Genomic DNA, 16,460 nt, shown 5'->3' with positions numbered 1-16,460 from the left:
TTTTCATTAAAATTCCCTTGATTTTATGTCAAAACCTCAACTTTTTGAAAAGAAAGTCAACAATCAGATAAAAAGATCCTACCCTGCGTTTCCTGTCCCAGTGAATATTATTTCTAGGGTTTCTGATCTATTTTCCATCTTTGTATTCCTTCCAATCCAATACCGCCGTGTCCTGGCTGCTCTTTTTTGGGGGTGTTTTCTTGTGTCTTTTCAGTAAGTAATACTTATGGGTCTCTATAAACCATTTTTAGAAACTTAATCTTACATGCTTTTGGGGGTTTTCTTCTATATATATATCCTTTTGGGAATTTCATCTATAATTTGCATTTTTTTTATAACTTATTTGGGGTTTCAAAACAAGCCCTCTCCTGGGTTTTCTTTGCTGTCAGCGTTCTTCACAAATCTGTCATCTTTCTAGTGTTGGATCACTGATTCAAATCTTTCCGGGGTGCAGATTGCGAATCTACTTCTTAATAATGCTACTAAAGAAATCATTTCACTAGCTTTTTAAAGAAATCATTTCACTAGCCTTTTAAAGAAATCATTTGGCTAGCTTTTTGAGCTATACATGTGTCATATTTTCACCAATTTTATAGGATTTTTTTTTTTCTTTGCTATTAACTATGGTGATCGACGATGATTTAGGCAAAGCTAGGATATGGTGAGAGGGAAGATTGAGATTAAAAGAATTGAGAATGACACCAGCCGGCAAGTGACCTTCTCGAAACGTCGAAACGGGTTGTTAAAGAAAGCTTTTGAGCTTTCGGTCCTTTGCGATGCTGAAGTTGCAGTCATCATCTTCTCTCAGAAAGGCAGGATCAATGAGTTCTCCAGCTCTGAGTACGTTTCTTTTGTTAAATACCTTATATTTAAATTCTCGAATCCCCATCTTTCTTTTGTTTTATATGTTTAATAATTTTATAAATAAATAAACGAAGCATCATAAAACGTCTACACGTAGTTGTACCAGCTTGCTAGGGGGAAATATTCTACAGATCTTTCGAGCTTTCTAGCAATATATATTTAATCAAGTACATCCCAAAAATATGTGGCCCCTTTTTCCTCTATTGACTTAGATGAAGGTCAGTGCACATCAGCAGCCGGTTTGAGTTTGAAACTGAAGGAACCAATTGCCCGGAACGAATATAGGAGGAATTTCCACATAAAATTTGAAAATTCATCCACATATGATGAGGTTGAATTTATACTTACTAGTTTGTGAATGACTCTGCATATGGATGATCAACACAATTTCACTGGAGATAGTAGTAGCCTGGTCCTTTATAGTTCTGAATGATTGCTTTCAAGAAGCATATGTGTCTTTTCTATCAATCTATGTAGATTGTTTCCTGTGTGGATTGAATGAGATTTCTTGGGGGCTTTTCAACTTAACATTCCTCCTTAAATACATGTGTAAATGATGTTGTTCTTTGTTTTAATCTATCTGTATGCTTAAAGTTCTGGTAAATTTATCACTAACCATATACCTACGTAATTATTTTGTCCATTTTATCATGTCATAATTTGCTAGCCTGTCAATAGTAATGTGTGTGTGTGTTGTTAAATTTATCACTAACTATATTTTGTTAGGCTCACTTCATAACGTATTTCAAAGATCCGAATGTCTATATTTTAGTACATCGTTCATATATTATCCTTACAAAAAAAATTAGACAAATCCAAAACCTTAAGACATCCATTTGTAGTGAAGAAAAATAGACGAATACAATTCTACAAAGAAACACTAATTTTGATCCAACAGTCATATGGTTTCCATTCTATTCTCTATTTACTTTATTTATTTATAAAGTACGATATTTCATTCATTGATAAGAGCAGTTACATAGACATATTTATGAAGAATTTGGCCCCCAAAAAGGCTCTTTAAACTTTTGCTCCAACTTTTCTTCTAAAAAAACCCTAGATCTTAAAGCCTCAAAGCTATCATCCCTTGGTGTCACATCATAGTCTCTGTTCCGTCGTAACACGATATTGTCCGCTTTGGGCCCTGACCACACCCTCACGGTTTTGTTTATGGGAACTCACGCGAGAACTTCCCAGGGGGTCACCCATCCTGGGAATGCTCTCGTCCGAACTCGCTTAACTTCGGAGTTCCAATGAAATCCGAAGCCAGTGAGTTTCCAAAAGGCCTCGTGCTATAGAAGGTGGGCATGTACATATAAGGCACATCACTCCATCTCCGTTAGTCGATGTGGGATGTTACACTTGGGACGGTGGTAGCCCTCTAAACCCTCATATAGTCCTTCCTCCCGTCTCTCCCTTCCCCTCCATCCTCCCACTGTGTTGCCCCTTTCCCTCCTTCCGCCGTGTACATCACCTCTGTTTCCCTTCCCTCTTCCAACCTTTGCCTGCGCAACAGGTGCCCTCCTTGGAGCCACTTTGCGTTCCCTATCCTCTCGTCTTCTCTCCCACTTTTTTGCAAACAACCCTCCAAATTTTGTAGGAGTTTCTTTTCAAACCGTGTAGGCATTTGAATTTGGCCTTGATTCATGGTTGTGGGTAAGATTTATGGTTGTGGTGGGTCGGATCCACTTCCTATGAATTGTTCTCCATGGTGGTTGTGTGTTCCTCAGCCTACCCACGGCTGAGCCGCCTTACTTGGCCACATATGTGGTGTCTTTTCAATGGAGGTGGTAGATCTATCTAGAAGTAGTGCACCTTTTGCTATGAAGACAAACTGATTAGTGGTTCCATTCTCAAATTAGCTAGTTTTATTGTTTTGTGATGGGTTTTGTGGTTGCTTAGGCAATCTGTTGTGGCCTTGCTGTTTTAGCAATGGTGGTTGTGACCTCACTTGTTTAAGTGATTGCTTTGTGTGGGCACTCATTACCAAATATGACGTTTCTATCTTCTTTGCGTTTGATTTGTATTGTTTGCTGTTTGTGTATGATAGCTTTATGTGGGCATTTGGCACCAAATCTGACGTTTCTATTATCTTTGTTTTGGATTTGTATTGTTTGTTGTTCATGTTTGTGGTAATCGTTGGTGGTAGCTATATAGAGGTTTATCTGATGAATTAGTTGTGCAAATTTCTCTTCAGCTCAAAGATTTGCTCACTAGAGTATATATATATATATATATATATACCTAATATATATATATATATATACACACCTAATATAGCACCCTCTTGTATTGTTCGGTTTCTATCAATGAAATCACTCTATTGTTGCTCTTAAAAAAAAGGTATTCAAGACAATAATGTTCATAAATATGGGAAGAGCACTAGTCACTAATGATCTTGAATAAGTCTTTGGAAATGTTTATACTGGCCTATAGGCTGTGTATGCACTTTTCTATATGTTTATCCGTTGCCGTATTTTGATGGAAGGGGTTTGTTCATTTTTATTATAACTCATGAATTTGAATGAAATGTACAATAGATTTTATGATGTTAGGCCTCCAACTTGGGGAATATAAAAAACCATGTAAGGTTGAACAAAATTATGAGAAAATGATGAAAAATTCAATCTTCTTAAGTTCTTATACTTAAAGAAAAATCGAGTACGTTTGATATCTTATTCCATCTCATAATACCTTACAGTCCAACAAAGTTACAAAAGTAATTGGAGGACGAAGAGACCAAAAAAAAAAAATGACAAGACAAAGAGAGAACGAGCAGGTTATAAAAATGAGGAAAGTGGGAAGGAGAGATGAAACATATAATTAATGGAGATAGTAAATGATAGAGAGAATCATAATTGAAATGTTCAAAATTTTATAATCATATTGTTTAATACTTATAATTAAATTAGCTTTCATGTCAGATTACATCTCAACCATTAAAAGTGAACTAGTCTAATGGTAAGATTTGTATCAAATATTAACTTTAAAGATTGTTGTGTTCCTTTGTTTTAAACATTCAATTTTTGTCGTGTTCCTTTGTTTTAAACAGTCAATTTTTCACCAAGTACTTATGAATCATAATTATGTTTTCTGCTATTCCTTGACACTTATTGAATGGAAAACCTGAACCATTGCGTAACATCAAGTATATATATCTTGTTGTTAAGAGATACTGTAATGAATGGAGCACTATCTAATTTTATCATTATTTGGTTTTGACCTCTCGATTTCTGGATGCTTCAGCATGCACCAGACTATAGAACGATTCCACAAACATGTAAACGGAGGGGAAATCAACATGGTTGAAGTGGAACAATGTATGCAGGTTAGAAGCTCTATCTTGGAATTTCAAAATCCGTCTTTAGATTTCAGAGTTCGTTATAAAACTTGCAATATCTTGATGTTGTGAATCTTTCATTAGATAGACGAAATTAAACCCTAAATCAACAACTCTCTCCGCCTTCCTCTCTTGTTATTCATACAACTAAACCTTAGTATGGATTTGAAATAAAGTCAAAGAGAGGAAGGTTTTTTTACGCCAGTATGAGAATGAATTGACTAAAGAGAGAAGATCAGAAATGTGCAGCTTAATCAATGGAAGTCCTGCGTCCTGCCTCCTACACTTGCAATGCCCTCCTAGTGAACTGAAAGAATTAGTGTTACAGTACCCTTTTCCGATCCCACCAGTCATCTAGTTTGTTTCTATTTATTTTTACGTGGTATGAAGCATTTTGGCATTGATGATTTATAACGTTAAAAAAAATAGCATTGATAATAAAAACTTTATTCATTTTCAAATTTTGATTAAGGTCATTCGGTTTTAATAAGCACCATTAATTATTCAAAAACAAAATATTTACATGTCAAAATAATTAAGTTTTATTTTTAAATATATTCATTTAGCGTTACAAACGTTACATTTGATATATTATATTTATGGCTAAACTTTTTATCATATATTTCTATTTCTAGTTTGTACCCATTTTTAATTAGGAATTTTAATGAAAAGTTCTTGATACTGTTCACTTTAATGAAAAATCACATTTTTACACTCAAAACTCAATTATGATACTATTCACTTTACCCTTTATTTTGTCATTTTCGTTAAAACTCAAAGTTTTCAAACCATTTTCATTAGTTTTCCTTTTTTAATTTGCAATCATTTTTTAAATTGTACCAATTTTATTTTAAATTTTAATTTGTACCCATATATTAATTTCTTTTTGTCCCTTATTTTTTAAACTTTTATTTGTACTCATAATTTTTTTTAACCTTTTATTTGTACCCATAATTTATTTATAACGTACCTATTTTTTTTTAAATGTACCACTTTGTTATATGTAAAATGTATCCCTATTTTTTTTATGTAAAATGTACCCATTTTTAATGTAAAATCTATTTTTTTTTTAATCTAAAATGTGCCATTGGTTTTTTTTTAATATAAAATGTACCCATTGTTTTCTATATAAAATGTACCCACGTTTTTATGTAAATGTACCAATTTTTTATAAATAAAATGTAGCCAAATTTTATTACATAAATGTACTCATTTTATAAAAATAAAATAAAAAAAATAATTTTTTTTAATAATCTAGAACGCACCCCCCATAAGCAATTATTATTTTATCAAAACCCATAAGCAATTTTGAATAATTAAATTGACAGTGTAAATGAAAGCAAAAAAAAAAAAAAAAGGTTGAGTCTTTATTGGTATTATTGCATCTCCTTTATTATTATGTCATTTATGTAGCAGGAGAGACTTCAATCAAAAATCTAAAATGTATAAGGTTTGAGTCTATAATAGTTAGGGACTAGGGACCGCAAATAATTTTAAATTTGAGGCAAGGAAATTAGAAAGGAATTTGTAAAAACTGAGGTCTTCATAATATTTTTCTTTATTTTATATATATATATATATATATATGAAAATTCAATTAGTGAAGCATGATTAAACCGCTAAACGTAGAGCAGAAGGGTGGTAACGCTTGATAGAAATGTTTAGAAATGTTATGCTTTCATTTCATAAACCAATAAGATTACATCTTTGGTATATATACTAATGATATACCCACTTGTGCTACTAACTAATTACATCATTAACTAACTAATCATTAGCTAATTATAATGGTTGTTTTAACAACCTTATAACAAACTCATCTATTTACAATTTTATCCTTATTATCCCCCCTCAAACCAAGCGAAGGTAACCGTAGAGAGAGTTTGTTTCTGAGGAGCATGAATCTCTGCTTAGACAGTGGTTTAGTACATATATCTGCAACTTTGTCCTGTGTGCAGACAAATAGAACATTGACTTGGTTGGCCAGTACTTGTTCTCGGATGTAATGATAATCAACTGCCACATGCTTTGTTCTTGCATGGAAAATTAGGTTTCTAGCCAATGAAATGGCAAAAATATTATCACACCAAGATGTGGAGTAGAAGGAAGAACAAGTCCAACATCAACCATAAGCTTGCAGATCCATGTCAATTCAGCTGCAGTGTTGGTAAATGATCGATATTCGGCTTCTGTGGATGAACGAGCCACAGTGAGTTGCTTTTTTGCACTCCAACTGATAAGGCAATCACCTAAGTAGATACAAAAACCACCAGTAGATCAGCGATCAATGCTACATCCTGCCCAATCATCATCTGAGAAGGCAGTGAGTGAGAGGTTTGGAGCACTTGGGAAACCATAAACCAAGGGACAATGTGCCCTTGAGATAACGAAGAATACGCTTGACTGCCTGAAAGTGAGATTTTCTTGGATGCTGCATGAATTGGCATACCAGGTTCACTGCAAATAATAAATTTGGCTTGGTCCAGGTTAAATATCAGAGTCCACCAACCAAAGACCGATATTCTGCAGGATTAGCATACATGGGAGACTCATGATCCAATTTTGTGGTGCTGAAAAGTGTAACACAAGGCTTGGAACCTTCCATGTGAGCTTTGGTGAGAAGATCCAAGATGTACTTTTGCTGAGATAGAAATATACCAGATGAGGATCGATGAACTTCAATACCAAGAAAGTAATGAAGTGGACCAAGATCCTTAACATGAAATAAGCCACTGAGTTGAGAAATGATGTCTTGACAGAGTTGAGCATTAGGGCCAGTGACGATGATGTCATCAACATACACCAATATGAAAACTAATGATGGATCCCTCTTGACAAATAGAGAGTGATCATTATGTGAATCAGAGTATCTGAGAGACTTTAAAACAGTGGTCAACTTCTCATACCAAGCCCTGGGGGCTTGCTTCAACCTATACAAAGACTTGTGTAATTGACAGACATGATGAGGTTTGGTAGGATCTTCAAACCCAGGTGGTTGTATCATGAACACAGACTTAGTTAAGTTGCCATGGAAAAATGCATTACTTACATCAAGTTGGTTGAGAAACTAGTCGAATTTAGCAGCCATAGTGAGGAGCAGCCTTATGGTGACAGGCTTAGCAACTCGACTAAAAATATTAGTGTAGTCCAAGCCTTGTTGCTGATGAAAACCTTTGGCAACAAGCCTTGCTTTGTACCTGTCAATGGTACCATCAGGTTTTCGTTTGATCCGAAATACCCATTTTGCATTAACTAAGTTGTGAGAAGAATTAGCAGGAACTAGAGACCAAGTTCCAGTTTGAATGAGGGCATTGAATTCCTCTTGCATTGCTTTCCTCCAATGAGGTAATTTGAGGGCCTGAAGATAAGTTGTTGGGGTATAATCTGGGGATATATCAGAAGGGAAAGGATGTTTGGTTGCCAAAAGGGCTTTGGGTTTGAAGATGCCAGATTTTGATCTGGTTTGCATGGAATGAGTGTTGATAGGTAATGAAGGCTGAGCAAAGTTATTAGAGACAAAAATAGTAGTGGGAACTTGAGTTGGGTGTGTTGGTAATGATGAGTTAGGAATAGGGGAAGGTGAGGGTGAAGATGTAGGGAGAGGTGTAGGATTAAGAGAATGAGAGATAAAGGGAAAAGTTAAGGTATTGGGAATGGTGTTATGATTCTATGTAGATGAACTGGTATAGGATTGAGATTATTGAATGAACTCATTTTGAGCAAAAGGAAAGGTAGCTTCATTAAAGATCACATGCCTCAAGATGTATAATCAACCAATGAGAGGATCAAGACACTTGTAGCCTTTATGATTCAAGCTATAACCCAAGAAGATGCATTCCTTGCTTTTGGGATCAAGCTTGGAGTTGGTACAAGGCTTCAACCATGGAAAACACCTACAACTAAATATTTTCAAAGATGTGTAATACGGAGCTCGACCAAATAATAATTCCCAATGAGATGATTTGGTGGTTGTTGGCAATCTGTTGATAAGATAGATGGATGTGGCAAATGCATCATCCCAATAAGAATGAGGAACCTTGGATGCTGCTAGGAGAGCTCTAGCAGTTTCAACTAGATGCATGTGCTTGCACTCAGCACAACCATTTTGTTCTGGCGTGTGAGGGCAGCTAAATTGGTGTGAAATGCCATGCAATTGAAGGTAATGGAGAAATTTGGAACTTAGAAATTCCCTACCATAATCAGATCTTAGAGTCACAATCTTAGAGTGGAGCAAATTTTCAACCAAAGGTTTGAAATGTACAAAAGTGCCAAAGACATCAGACTTGGATTTAAGAGGAAAGAACCAAGTATATTTTGTATAGTCATCAACAAATATGATGTAATATTGATATCCATTGACATAAAGACGTGGTGCAGGACCCCATACATCAGTGTGTAGAAGCTCAAGGATGTACAAGATACAGAAGCAAAGGGCAACTTAGAACATTTGCCTAGAGCACACAGATTTATGTAAAGAGTTTGAAATTGAAATACAAGACTTAGATGCTAACTTATTTAGTATTTTGAATGCAGGATGGCCCAATTGTTGATGCCAAGTATCTTATGAAGCTTTAACATATGCTACAAATGCATGTTGACTGCCAGTAAATGGAGATGCATGAAAAGGATAAAAGCCAGCTCTCACGGGACCTTTAAAGAGCGTTTTCTCAAAAGAAAGGTCTTTCACAAAGTGAATAGAGCACCAATTATCAAGTATGAATTGATTGGCATAAATCAAATCTTGCTTAAGATAAGGAACATGTAGGACATTTTTTAGAGCAAAACAATGAGAGGCAGTGTTAAGTGTAGAGAAGTATAGGCAAACCTTTGCCATCACCGATATAAACTTGTTCCGGTCCATTGTATGGCTCAGGACTTTGCTAATTCGTGTAAGAGTTGGTCATGTGCAAACTAGCTCCAGAATCAAGCAACCATGTGGAAGTAGTAGTTGCATTGTATGTGGTTTGAGAGTTCTTGGTGCCAAAGTGTGTATTCATGCGTTGTGGACACTCTGCAGCTTCATGATCCATTTGGCGACACATTTGGCAAGAGATCTTTCTGGTAGAAAAGTTGTAGTTAGAACAAGAACCACGAACTATGAGTACACTGACTGCCTTGATGATTTCTTTGAGTACCACGAGTATTGTAAGGCCTAGGATTAGAAGAATGTCCACGATATGAAGCACCATAGGAATTCAGATTTGATCCACTCTGAGTAAAGAATGCATGTGATCCAAAGTCACCAGTTGGTGTTGGAAGAAGGCCAATAGAAGAATTAAAGGCTTGAATCGGTGCTGGCGAAGAGACTTTCTTATGAGTAGTTAAGTGCAATTCCTTGCTCAAAAGTAGTCCATGAAGTTCATCAATGGTGGTGGAACCAAGCCTGAACTGAATAGCATCAATGGACGATTCATACTCAAAAGGTAAACCATGCAGAATCACAGAGATCAACTCAGAGTCTTTGATAGGAGCTCCGGCATTACCTAGGGCATCAGCAATTTCTTCAATTTGTTGAAGATAGATCGCAATCGTAAAATCACCCTTCGTGATGATACGAAGATGAGAACGAAGCTCGTGAATGTGCGGTTGCCAATCGTGATTCCAATTTCGACCATAGTTCACGAGTCGAATTGACACCAACAATGTATGGAATAAGAGCATCCAAGAGTGTAGGATGTTCTGATCATTCTCAAACCACACAATGTATTGTGGATTCAGAGTGGCGGTGCAATTTCCAAAACGAGTCAAGAAGAAATTTCGGTGGAGCAGGCATTGTGCCATCAATGATACCGGTGAGATTGTACTGGCTAAAGATCGGAGCGAACAAAGCACTCCATGTAAGATAGTTCGTTGTCGTGAGCTTAATCAAAACCAGATATCTAATATTCTGGATCATGATCAACGAAATTGCCGAGGATTGTGAAGAATTAGGGCAAGAATTCATCGAAGCGGGATGAATAAGAGAGGCAGATTGAGAAGGAGAGCCAGAGTTCGCCATGGCTGAAAAGCTAGGGTTATGAGCTTCAAAGAGGGAAGAAGAAGAGTGAGAAGCAGGAAGAGGAGAGAAGAGGATCGAAGGTCGTTAGACGCAAGCGAGAGGTACCATGATAGAAATGTTTAGAAATGTTAAGCTTTCATTTCATAAACCAATAAGATTACATCTTTGGTATATATGCTAATGATATACCCACTTGTGCTACTAACTAATTACATCATTAACTAACTAATCACTAGCTAATTATAAGGGATGTTTTAACAACCTTAGAACAAACTCATCTATTTACAATTTTATCCTTATTAACACTCACCCCCTAGTAAGGGTAGTGAGCAAATTCAGACTCATTTCTTCATATAAACTTGGACTAAAAATTCGTTTTTACTACTGTGCTAGAGGAACATGCATGGTGCATGTAATAAGCAACCACCCCTTGCATTTGCCGAACTTGAACCCCAAAGAAGATATAGCCTTTTTATTATACCATAACTTGATTTAAACATGGGGCATTTCTGGGTGCTTTGTGTGCCCTGGAATCTCTTGTATTTCCATAGGGCATTGGAAAAATGACTATTGTGTTCACTGTGGGCACAGAAGCACTTAAGCCTCGACAGTCTACTTTCCTGGGAAGTGGTTTTGGGGTCACTTGCCTGGGATGGTTCTTATCGCTTCTCTTCCTACTTGCTTATGTTAGGCACCTTTCTTTTCAGTATAATCCAGAACTAATTATTTAAGAGATTCTGTGTGTCAATTGTGCGTTATAATTATATTGTACCTATGTGAAAATCAGTACCATACATGCACACAATTATATATGTTAATATGTATATTACGTGTACCATAGGATTGCTAGGAAGATTTTTGGATTTTGTCCTTCCTCATCTTGCTTAAGCATCGTCATTATTTTACAATATTGATACCTGATTGGCTGGTACATACTCATCAAATGAGAAAGGAAAAAAGAAAAGAAACTGAGGAGGGGTCTTCAAGTTGTTGATTAGGTTAACTATTAGCAAATCCTTTCACACCTAAGCATGTTTCCATGCGTTTGTACTCTATAGGAGGATTATATATAACATTTCACAATGTGTATACTCTTTAGTTGTGAATGATCATTTTACACAATTTTATTACATAAATGATTTCACTCTTTTGAATTTCTACGCTCTCTTTTAATTTTTCTTTTATTTATTCAATTCAATAGCTTAAAAAAATGTAATGCAAAAAGGAGTGATTTCTTGTAACCTAACCTCGTATATGAGACAAATTTTGGCTGAGAAAAAACTAATTAATCTGCTTATGCATGCAGCGCTTGAAGCATGAATCAGCTATTATGGCCAAAAAGATAGAGATCCTCGAAGCTTCTCAACGGTTTATGGCTTAGTTTTTATCATCTTCTCCTGCACTTTTTGACTCAACTGACGTTTCAGGTTTTCCTGAACTCTGGAATTTGTATGTCTTAGGAAGCATTCGGGAAATGGTTTGGATTTTTGCTCTGTTGAAGAACTCCAAGAGATCAGTAGCCAGCTGGGACGAAGCTTATGCAGCATAAGAGAGAGGAAGGTATTTCAGCTGATGATGATCACAATTCCATTTTCCTCCCAACTCTTATCATTTAAATGGATTTTTATTTTCCTTTTGAAATTTAACTAACTTGAAGTGATTCCAGGCTCAATTATACATGGAGCAGCTGGAACAACTTAAGGCAAAGGTATTTACTTAATTTACTGCTACAAAACTATTAAGGTGATGTTATTAGCACTTCAAAGCTGTTATCCTGCATGTATTGTATAATATTTTTTGGAAAATTGGCTAAAATGAAAAGAAAAAAAAATTACATTCCAATTGTTGAAATTGATGAAAATTAAATATTGACGACATTGAAAAACTGATCATTTCAACAATTGTTAAACTGTAAAATTTAAATATTGACGACACTAGAAAACTGATCATTTCAACAATTAGATTTGAAAATGATCAACTAGGCCAATTTTTTGGAGAGTCAATAATAACTCTCTAACCCTTAATAGTATTTGTAGAGCTCTATATATACATTGTTCAACTGCTTCACTAGTTCTATGTTCTTACAATCTTTCTCTCCTCTAAAATCAGGAGAGGTTCCTGTTACAAGAGAATGCGCAGTTATGTGAAGAGGTAAACGATTTTAAATCCTTTTGAACTGTTTCCATTTAATTACTAACAACTACGTACTGTGCATGACGTTTGAGGTGCTTTTGTTTCCTGATTTCCATTATGATTTTTCTTTCTTCCTGGTGTTTCTTTTCGTGCTTATTTATCTGCACAATAATGATATGATCAGTGTGGTGCAAAGCCGTTGATGGAGTTTTCAGCTCAAAAAGAAAGAGCGTTTGCTCCTGTAAGCTGTGAAAAAGCCGGAGCTTGCTTCTGCTTCTGTAAACTACAGGGGCCGAAGTAGCATGAGTTCTGAGGAGGAGACCGAATTGTTCATTGGACCGCCAATAATGCGCGCTGTTGATCGCATCGCAGTCTAATGTCAACATACATTAGATATATAACGATGCTTGTCAATAATCTCTAAAGACACTGTCATAACAATTAAAAAGGCTTTTTAGGAAGAATGATTATGAGATTGGCATAATTTCCAACTTTGTTTTCTGATAATCAAAATCGATAGAAGTGGCCAAGAGTTTGTCTGTTATAAATGATTTTGGTCATTTTGTGAAAAATCGGTCAATGACCTCACTAAATTGTCACAATGAACGACCATGTGATCATCTTTTAAAAAGTATTTTTGACAAACCAACCCCTCAACTGAACGAGAATATTGATAAATTTTTCACAAATTAGTAGAAAAAAATAATTATGAGAGTTGTAAATTAAAAAAAAATATAGACAGGTATATTCAAGACTTGTCATATGATGAGTTTTGAATGGATTGCAGTGTCATTCAGCTAAATCTAATGACAAGGAAATCTCTACACAAGTTTTTTATTGTATGTGAACGATAAAAATAAGTATATGAATAAACACTACTTGGATGTTGTTTTCTTGGAACCTGCATCTCTTTTACGGTCTCCTATTTTCGAGTTCAAATCTTATACACCTATTTTCTCCTTTGTGGCCCATTTAAATGGGCCGAGCCATTCGACAAATTTCATTTCTTTATTTAGGCAAGAGGTGGACGTACGTGATTGACCTTGATAGACAGCTGCAGATCCAAAACATATTTCCAGGCTTCCGGCCAATGCGTCTTTGTGGATCTAACTACCTTTATTTTATTTCCACCCTAAAAGTATTAAGAAAATATAAAGAAAATTTGGCTCATCACATCTTCCACTTGACGACAGACGATGCTGTCATTGTACGATGATCTTTGTCAAATTGTCGTTGCGCCCTTCAAGATATCAGAAGTTTATGCGAAGATTACAATTGTTGATTCCCAACGCACTTTCAGAAAACACTATTGCTTATAAATATATATTCCTCAGTTCCTCCATCTTTTTCTTTCTTTGTTTTTTATTTTTGGCAAATAAGAAAAGCAGCGAGGTTAATAATCACTATCAGCACGTGCAAAAAGTATTTTTTAAATCACAACATGATACGTACGATTTACACGTTTTAAATGTATTTATATGTATAAATTGAGAAAAAAAAAATCAAATATTTGAAGTAAATGAATAATCTTAGATCATGCTAGAAGAAACTCTTCATAAACCAATTAAAGCAGTTGAATCTACGTAATAAAATCGGTATCTATAAAATTTACGTTAAGAATAGAAAAATAATATTCAATAAACAACTGATTGAATCACATTATTGCTAGCCTATTGTGAGACTAAGCCCACCCCCTTTCCATTAGTGTAGATAATATTGTTTGTTCAAAAAAAATTTTGACAACTAATTTAATCACATTATTGTTAGCCTATTGTGAGGTACTAATTAAAAAAAATGTACAAAAAAATTTAATATTAAAAAAACACTGTTAAAACGACGAAAATACTTCTGTCATATTTGATGCATTATTTTAGGTTGCTTTTGAAGTATTTTGTTTGAGGGGTATTTTTGTCCAATTTTTTTTGTGAAGCTTGTAACACCAAAAAACACTATTCATTGGCTTGTTAACTTTATATATAAGATTTTAATTATTCGTTTGTATTTCACCAAAAGGTTTTTTTTTTTTTTTTCCAGTTCAGGTCTCCAGATTTTCAGCAAATATTCAACTTAAAGTTAAATCTCCATATTTTACATTCATTTATTTGTAATAATTGAGAGCTTTATGATAAATTATACTTTTGTAGGGGTAGGAAGTTTGGAGAGAAAGATAAAGGGAATAATAGAAGTAGACCTAATGTGGGTTCAAGAAACTGAAAAACGAGAAAAATCAAACCAAACAGCGAATCAAAAAGAAAAAAAAAATATCAAATTTTCGAATTAAAATTTTGGGTAAATCTCAGTTTACTACCCCTCATGTTTCGTGGTTTTCAACATTTAGTACATCAAGTTTTTTTCGTCCCAAAGTCATACCTAAAGTGTTAATTTTGGGACAGTCTCATACATCCGTTAGTCAAACTGTTAAGTTTGCTGTTAACTAATGATGTGGCGCCCATGTGGATAATGATTGGGCGTCACGTGTCATTAAGGGGTCCATGTGGATTTTTTTTGAGAAGGGATTAAAAAAAAAATAGTGGTTCCTAAAACTGCAACAACCATGACTTTATCTTCATCATCCCTAACCCCTCCTCCTAAACCCATCTCAATCTTCATCTCCAAAATCTAGAAAAATCAACAACCCTACAAAAATCGAGCTAAAACTTTCAAAACCCAGATCAAATCTCAGCCCCAAATACCCCCTAAACCATGAAAAAAAAATCAAACAAGAAATCTTGAAAATCCAACTTTCCGTCGATCCACACGCATAGCCATGAAGATCCGAACTTTGAATCTCCAAGAGGCCCACAAGCCCACGAGCAGTGGCGGGGGGCCGTCGTACCGCTCGATGATGTGGTACTAGCAGGCCTACCATGTCGTGACGGCCTCCTCCTCCGACCCCATAATTGCCATCCACGACTCTCTTATCTTGTCCAGCCCTCCCAAGCTCGCTCTCAGCCCCAACTCCACCTGCCTCGCCTCCGGCTCCGTCGACCACTTTGTCAAGCTTTACAAGTTTCCGGTCAATATCTCTCAACCAAGTAAACAGACAACACCCAAATATGAATTTCCATCCAAAATCAAATACAACAAATTAGGGTTTCGTAATCTGAGAAATTGGGATATGAGATTTGGGTATAACAAGGAGAAAAATAACAAATTCATAATAAAATTTGAAGCTTTTAAATATACAAATATGCACAAGAATGTAAATGGCAAGTTAATAGTACAAGGACCCATATATTCAAATTTTAGATAAAGAAAGAGAGACAGTGAGAGAAGAGAGAGAAGAGAGGAGAAATGAGAGAGAAAACTTACTCAGGTGGGTGTAAACGGCTCTTTAGGGTTTTGCCCTTCTTGCGAGAGAAAGAGAGAGGAGAGAGAAACTTGAGAGAGAGAGAGAGGAAAAAAAACTTATGAGATAGAGAGAGGAAAGAGGAAAGAGGATAGGAGAGAGGAGAGAGGAGAGAGGGGAGCGAGCGGTGGAGATGGAAGCTAGTGCGGGCGAGGAAGGCAAGGGGCCTACCGTCGCACCAGTGGGGAAGACGAAGGGGGAAGGAAAAAAGGGGGTTCTGTTTTTTTTATTTTATTTATTTTTTATGTTTTATTTTAAATACTTTTATTTAATTAATTTTTTAATTTTTAATGACACATAGCGCCCAGTTATTGTCCACATGGGCGCCACATCATCAGTTAACGGCAGACTTAACAATTTGACTAACGGATGTTTGAGACTGTCCCAAAATTAACATTTTAGGTATGACTCTGGGACGAAAAAAACATGATGTACTAAATGTTGAAAACCATGAAACATGAGGGTAGTAAACTGAGATTTACCCTAAAATTTGTAAACTGAACTGAAATCTATTGGTTCGGTTTTGGTATCAGTGGTTTGGAAACCGAAACGAACCGAACATCTAAACCCTTAAAACGATGTCGTTTTATGTTTTACACCAAACCTAACTAATACACCTTGCATCCTCTTCTATCTCCAAACTCCAAAGTTCAAACTCGTCTTCCAAACTTAGAACCTCATTCTCTTGACGTCATACACCTGACACCTCGCCCTTCGCTTGCCCACCTTGCTCGATTCAATGCGATATGCCTCCATCCTTTCATGTTCTCCACGAT

The 16,460-nt window shown here is 35.7% G+C and overlaps 1 pseudogene; it reads left to right on the top strand.

The window, feature by feature from the left end:
• The first annotated feature begins 72 nt into the window (after positions 1 to 72).
• Positions 73 to 12,883, top strand: LOC103439699 (MADS-box protein AGL42-like; annotated as a pseudogene).
• Positions 12,884 to 16,460: the final 3,577 nt, after the last annotated feature.

The sequence above is a fragment of the Malus domestica genome, chromosome 07 (genome assembly GCF_042453785.1).
Source record: "Malus domestica chromosome 07, GDT2T_hap1".
Lineage (NCBI taxonomy): Eukaryota > Viridiplantae > Streptophyta > Magnoliopsida > Rosales > Rosaceae > Malus > Malus domestica.
The sequence above is the reverse complement of the archived record's forward strand: the minus strand, read 5'-3'. Positions and strand labels throughout refer to the sequence as shown.